Raw genomic sequence first — 6,668 nt, 5'->3', positions numbered from 1 at the left:
CAAAGATTAGTGTATCTTGTAGAAGCAAACATAGGAAAACAGAAAGACCAGTAACCATAAAAGGAGATATTGATAAATTGGATTTCCTCAAAAATTCAAATCAATTGCTTTTCAAAGGAGAAACTCAAGAAAGTGAAATGGCAAGGTACCTACTAAAAGAAAGTACTCATAACACATATGACTGATAAAGCACTTGACTATAAAGAACTCTTAAAACTTAATGACAAAACAATAAACATATTTTTTTTAAGACTGGTGGGCTATTTTTTTAAAGATTTTATTTATTTATTTGACAGACAGAGATCACAAGTAGGCAGAGAGGCAGGCAGGGGTGGGGGGTGCGGAAGCAGTCTCCCTGCTGAGCAGAGAGCCCGATGCAGGACTCGATTCCAGGACCCTGAGATCATGACCTGAGCTGAAGGCAGCAGCTTAACCCACTGAGCCACCCAGGCTCCCAAACACAATTTTTTTCATTTTATTTTATTTTTCAGTGTTCCAGCATTCGTTGTTTATGAACAATTTTTAAAAAGACTTATTTATTATTTTAGAGAGAGAGCCTGCACATGCACGCATGTAAGCACAAGCAGGAGTAGGTGCAGAGGGAGAGGAAAAGAATCTCAAGCAGACTCCCCACTGAGTGAGGAGGAACCCACCCGGGGCTTGATCCCACAACCCTGAGATCATGACCTGAGTGGAAATCAAGAGTGAGAGACTTAACCGATTGAGCCACCCACACACCCCAATCAACCCAATTTTTTTTTAAATGGCAAGTGAAGTAAACAAATTTTATAAAAGACAAAACACAAATGGCCAATAATCGTATAAAAATATATTCAACATTACTGGTCATTGCTGGAAATACAAATTAAAATCATAGTGAAATACCACATCTTCACTATAAAATGACTAAAATTAAAAGAACTGGTAATACAAAATATTGGCAAGCATGGAAAAACAAGAATTTTTGCACATTTATGGTGACATATAAAATGGTATGACCACTTTTAAGAACAATTTGTCAGTTTCTCTGAAGTTGAACATACTTATAATATGACCTAGCAAAACTTTTCTTAGGTATTTCTGCAAAATAAATGAAAACTTGTATCAAAAAAGACTGGTACATAAATGTTCATAGCCACTTTATTTACAGTGGCCAAACAACCCCCAAAATAATGAATTCTAGTAAATGAGTGGATAAAGAAATTATAATACATCATAAAATCAAATACTATTCAGCAAAAAAAAAAAAGGAGACTATTGTACATACAACATGGAGAAATTTCACAGTTATATGCTGATTAAAAGAAACAGAATTCATATGAAAAATTTTATTTATATGAAATTATAGAGTAAGTAAAATTAAACCATAAAAGTGATTAAAAGCAGAGCAATTTTTACTAGAGTCAGAAGGTGGGGGATCAAGAGAAGAGATAACTACAAAGGGGCACTAGCAAACTTTCCCAGGAGTATAAAAAATGTTCTATATCTTGATTGGAGTATAAGTTGCACGTGTATACATTTGTTGGAATTCTTTTGACCTTAAATGTATGCATTTTATTGAATGTAAATTCAATTCATTCATTTCATTAAAAAAAATGGATCTTTTATATCCTGAATTCCACATCCCAGTGGAGCTTAATATCTGTTTCATCTTGAACTTTAAGCTTTCTCCATTTGGAGTACTTCTTGCCTTCAAGTTTCTGCATAAACTGTCCCCATTACTTGATAATCTTTCCACTTCTTCACCTTGAGGAAAGTGTTTCCTTCTAACCTCAGACTGGCTAAGTGCTCTTCCCATCTGTTTCCAAAGCCCTCTAATATAATGCTCAATAGACAATATATTCTCTACCTGTTATTACACGTTATTGTTTTTGCTTAATTGTCTGTCTCCTGTTAAAGTGTAACATCCCTGAATATTAGAATTGTGTCTGCTTTGTTTGCTACCGTACTTATCACAGCCTTGGCTTATAGTTGGCACTTAATATGTATTTGTTGAATGAGTAAGTGAATGAACCAATAAATGAACAAATGAGCTTACATAAACCCCCTGAAATATTTAGGTAGCTTATCAGTGATTTCAAAGTTCTGTTCTCTAAGTAAAATTAATTGAGGGCTTCCCCTTCTAAATGAGTGTTATTTTTGGTATGGCACTACACATTTTATTATAGGTATTTTCTTCTAAATTGTATTTCTCAGAAGCCACCATTTTTGTAGGAGCAGTGAGTCATAAAAATGCAATTCTTGGCTCTGCTTTTCCCACCATCCCGTCCCCCCAGCTAGCCAGACCAAACATTCCATATTAACCATGTTTTTGATTGTCTACAGGATTTCTGTCTGATTTAGATTGTCTATCAAGATATTTTGTAGTCTTCTTCCACTCTGAAAAGTATAACATATTTTTCCCTTCTTATAATGTTCTCTACCTTTTTACAAATGCTTTTAAAAAATATGTGCACCACATTGCTCTCCTAAAAATAGGGAGGAAGAAAATTAAGGAGTCAAGAATTAACCACAGTTCTCCAGCTAGGTTAACTGGGTAGCAGGTGGTAGAATTCATGTTCTGAGACCAGGTATGAAGTTATATGGACAAGCTTGGAGAACATGATATGTGGAGATATTTGAAAATTAGTGTTTGCTGATGTTGAGATAGTGATGCCTGTAGGCCATTAAGTTCAGCTACTCCACGGAATGGAAATGAGACTTTGCAGCACAAGGTATGAGCTTGGGTTGGAGATGAAATTGTGAACACATTAGTACCTATATAGTGGTTGAAACTTTGGGTACATATTGAAGCACCAGGAGGAGTATGCAGACTGAGAAGGGGCTTAAATGTCCATCTTTGATTTATTGGTCTTTAGATTTATCTTGTATATCTTATATAAAAATCTCTGCATGTATCAGGGCTTAATTAAACTTGAACTCATTCATTGAATAAATATTGATAAAATTACTGAGTATCAAGTTTGTGTTCAATAGTGGGTTATGTTCTATAAGGAATAGAAAGAAAGAAGATAAAATTTCCTCTTTCTAGAATCCTGCAGTCTGGCTGACAAGTCAGAGTGCATTATATACCAACTACTAGAAGTCATAATGTACAATCTGGAGTGTGGACAGGACCAGCATGTTTTATGTTTGTAGATATGTTTCAGGGAACCCTTGGGCATCTCATAATAAATCATCATAAAATATCCAAAAGTTGTGATATAAACATCATTGATATAAGCCCCTCCCAGTTTACTACTTCTCTTTCTGCTCTTCTCTTTGGAAGCTATTCATTACTTAACAAATAATCAAACCTCATTTCTTGAACATTTTATTCTTTAAGCCCATTCCTTTAATGCTAAAGAATGCAAGTGGATCTCAGGAAGGCTTAGAATTAGAAACCTGTAGGGAGAGCCAGGGATGACCTCACTCCATTTCCCATCCCTGCTTTTCACTGCAGGTCTGGTTCATCTTCTCTCTGCAGACGCTCTTTCTGCTCCTAAAGCTGCCTGAAAAAAATATGACCACCTAGAGTAGAATATGATTACTAAGCATTTTCTTAGCCTTGAGTTCCTCTTGGTTTTCCTTTCTCAACACTATGCATGTATTATTTTTAATCCTTACAACAATCCTTCAAGACCGAAATTATTCTTTTTACATTATAGATGAGGAGACTGAAGCTGAGAAAGACTGTGGCCTGCCAAGTCAGTCAGCTGCTGGGGATGCAGAAATGCAAATATAAGGCCTCTGCCTTCATGGACTTCATAGTCCAATGGTGAAGCAGATATTTATCATTACAGGTAGAGACATCAATTAATTATTACAAAATGCTTTGAAAAGTACTGTAATAGATGTGTAAACACTGAATTTTAGTAACACAAAGCATGGTGCCTGGAGGAGCAGAGAGAGCACTGTAGAAATGACATTTGAACCAAACTTGGAAGAATGTGCAGCTCTCCAGATACAAAAAGGCGGGTGACATTTCAGGTTTCAGAGGCACATAGTATTAATTATAAATAGGAAAAGCAGTGATGCCATGTTTCTCTTTGAAACCATGGCTCACCTTCTGAGCTGACAGCCCAGCCTCAGGTGTGCTATATGTGAGGTTGGCTACAGGCTCTGCTGAAATGTTTCAAAGTAAACTGATTTCCAGTAAGCCAGAGAAGGAAACACTTTAGACCAGTATTTGTTATAAAAATTCAGTCTCTCTCTTACTTCTTTAGTTTTCTCTCTCTCTTTTTCTCTTCCATGTACCCTGCCCCAATCACAATATAAATCAGCACAGACAGCAATGTGGGATTCGGCAGTAATTGCTATTAGTTTTGAATGAATACATACCAAGTCTCGGGCATTACAAAAGCTGTTGTGCTGTACATTACACTTTTTTAAGGATATCCTCAGGTATATTTGTGTTTTCTCTGTCTTACAGCCTATATCATACTGCTCTGCATAGAACTTTTGGAATATCCCACCAATAAGAATACTCTGGATCCTGTACAGACTTACTTGGCAAGGTATGGGTTATAGAGTCTTGCATATGTCTCTTCATAAATAAGGGTGAAATGTAGGTACTGTTTACACACAAAACAGCTGAAGACTATCTCTAACTTGCTATAAATGATTAAAAGTACTGACAATTTTCCCTACTGATGTGGCATTTTTCTCATAGGTAAGTATACCCTCAGAGATGTTTGAGTACAAAGTTTATCCTTAAGCCATAAGAAATCTTAATAAGCAAAAAAAGGTTTATTACATAAAACATTATATTTAAGTTTCAGTAGAATTGTACCTGAACCTTTATAAACTCATTCTACTCCTTAAGCTCTGAAGAAGATGGATGGGTATTTCTATTGAATGCTCTTTCAGCTTAATATTTGTTGTAGGACAGTTCAACTTAAATGTTTTTTCCACATGGCATTATTATCAGAAATAGCCCTATCTTTTTTGAACCCCAGGTCTTGCTGGTTCAGGACATAAAAAATATTTCATGTACTAAACCACGTCATTTTATCTATTGTAACTGAAAATCGACTAGTCCGGAGGGATCAGGTGAAAGCGAGCACAAATGTTTTTAAGCATGTCGCCCCACTAGCCTTCAGCGCTAGTGGAGACAGTATACAATGATGGCATATAAATTTTTTAAACCTGGGCGCCTGGGTGGCTCAGTGGGTTAAGCCACTGCCTTCGGCTCAGGTCATGATCTCAGGGTCCTGGGATCGAGTCCCGCATCGGGCTCTCTGCTCAGCAGGGAGCCTGCTTCCTCCTCTCTCTCTGCCTGCCTCTCTGCCTGCTTGTGATCTCTCTCTGTCAAATAAATAAATAAAATCTTTAAAATAAATAAATAAATAATGAAATTTTTAAACCTTTTTTTATCCAGGTAATTTTATGTATATGTAATTAAACAATGAAAAAATATAAAATATATAGGGTAAGTGAGACAAAGCCTTCTTCCCATTACTCCCAGCCATATAGCATCGTCTCCAGAGGCAATACCTTATCCAAATTTTCTCTATCCTACCAGAGCTATTATGCACCTATGTGATTGTATGTACATGCCCATTGCTTTAATTTGACACAAGTGGTGGCAAATAATACACACTGTTTGGCACCCTGCTTTTTCATTTACTGTATCTTGGAGCTGTTGCGTATGAGCTCATGTAGATCTGCCTCATTCCATTTAATTGCTGCTTAGGATCCCATTATTTCACTGGGAATGGGAGTGAAGGCATTTTTGAGCAAAATCTCAGAAATGATCAGATATTTTGTTCCTTAGCTTAGCTCTATGTCTCTCTTTCATAGTTCTGTCTCTTTTCTAAGGATTCCTTCACTGACACTATACTGCATCTCATTCTACTTTATTTCTAGTACCCTGAATTCTTTTGTCTTTTTATTCAGTCTGTTCCATTAACCATCAAATCTGGATCAACTGAAACATCTGCCTTCTTCACTACTACACCTAGACTGCTAACTGTTTGGGTGAGATGCATGTAATTTGGCTATTACGAACTTAGGTTTTCTAAGATCATTTAGAGACTCCATTATACTCAAAAATCATTTTGTCTATACCCATCTAATTGTCTGCCTACTTCTAATATTGGCCATTCCACTAGCTGACTATATTTGTAATCTTCTCTTTTTTAGCCTCTTAATTTTATTTTTTTTATGTTCCAAGAGTCATTGTTTATGCACCACACCCAGTGCTCCATGCAATATGTGCCCTCCATAATACCCACCATGAGGCTCACCCATCCCCCCATCTCCCTCGCCTCCAAAACCCTCAGTTTGTTTCTCAGAATCCACAGTCTCTCATCTTTTGTCTCCCTCCCCCCACAATTTACTCCAATTCACTCTTCCTTTCCTTCTCCTAATGTCCTACATGTTATTCCTTATGCTCCACAAGTAAGTGAAACCATATGATAATTGACTCTCTCTGCTTGACTTATTTCACTCAGCATAATCTCCTCCAGTCCAGTCCATGTTGATACAAAAATTCGGTATTCATCCTTTCTGATGGAGACATAATACTACATTTTATATATGGACCATATCTTCTTTATCCATTCATCTGTTGAAGGACATCTTGGCTCTTTTCCACAGTTTGGTGACTGTGGCCATTGCTGCTATGAACATTTGGGTACATATGACCCTTCTTTTCACTACATCTGTATCTTTGGGGTAAATACACA

This window comes from Mustela putorius, unplaced genomic scaffold (genome assembly GCF_011764305.1).
Source record: "Mustela putorius furo isolate JIRA1106 unplaced genomic scaffold, ASM1176430v1.1 tig00000407_pilon_pilon_pilon, whole genome shotgun sequence".
Classification (NCBI taxonomy): domain Eukaryota; kingdom Metazoa; phylum Chordata; class Mammalia; order Carnivora; family Mustelidae; genus Mustela; species Mustela putorius.
Note: the sequence above shows the minus strand (reverse complement) of the source record.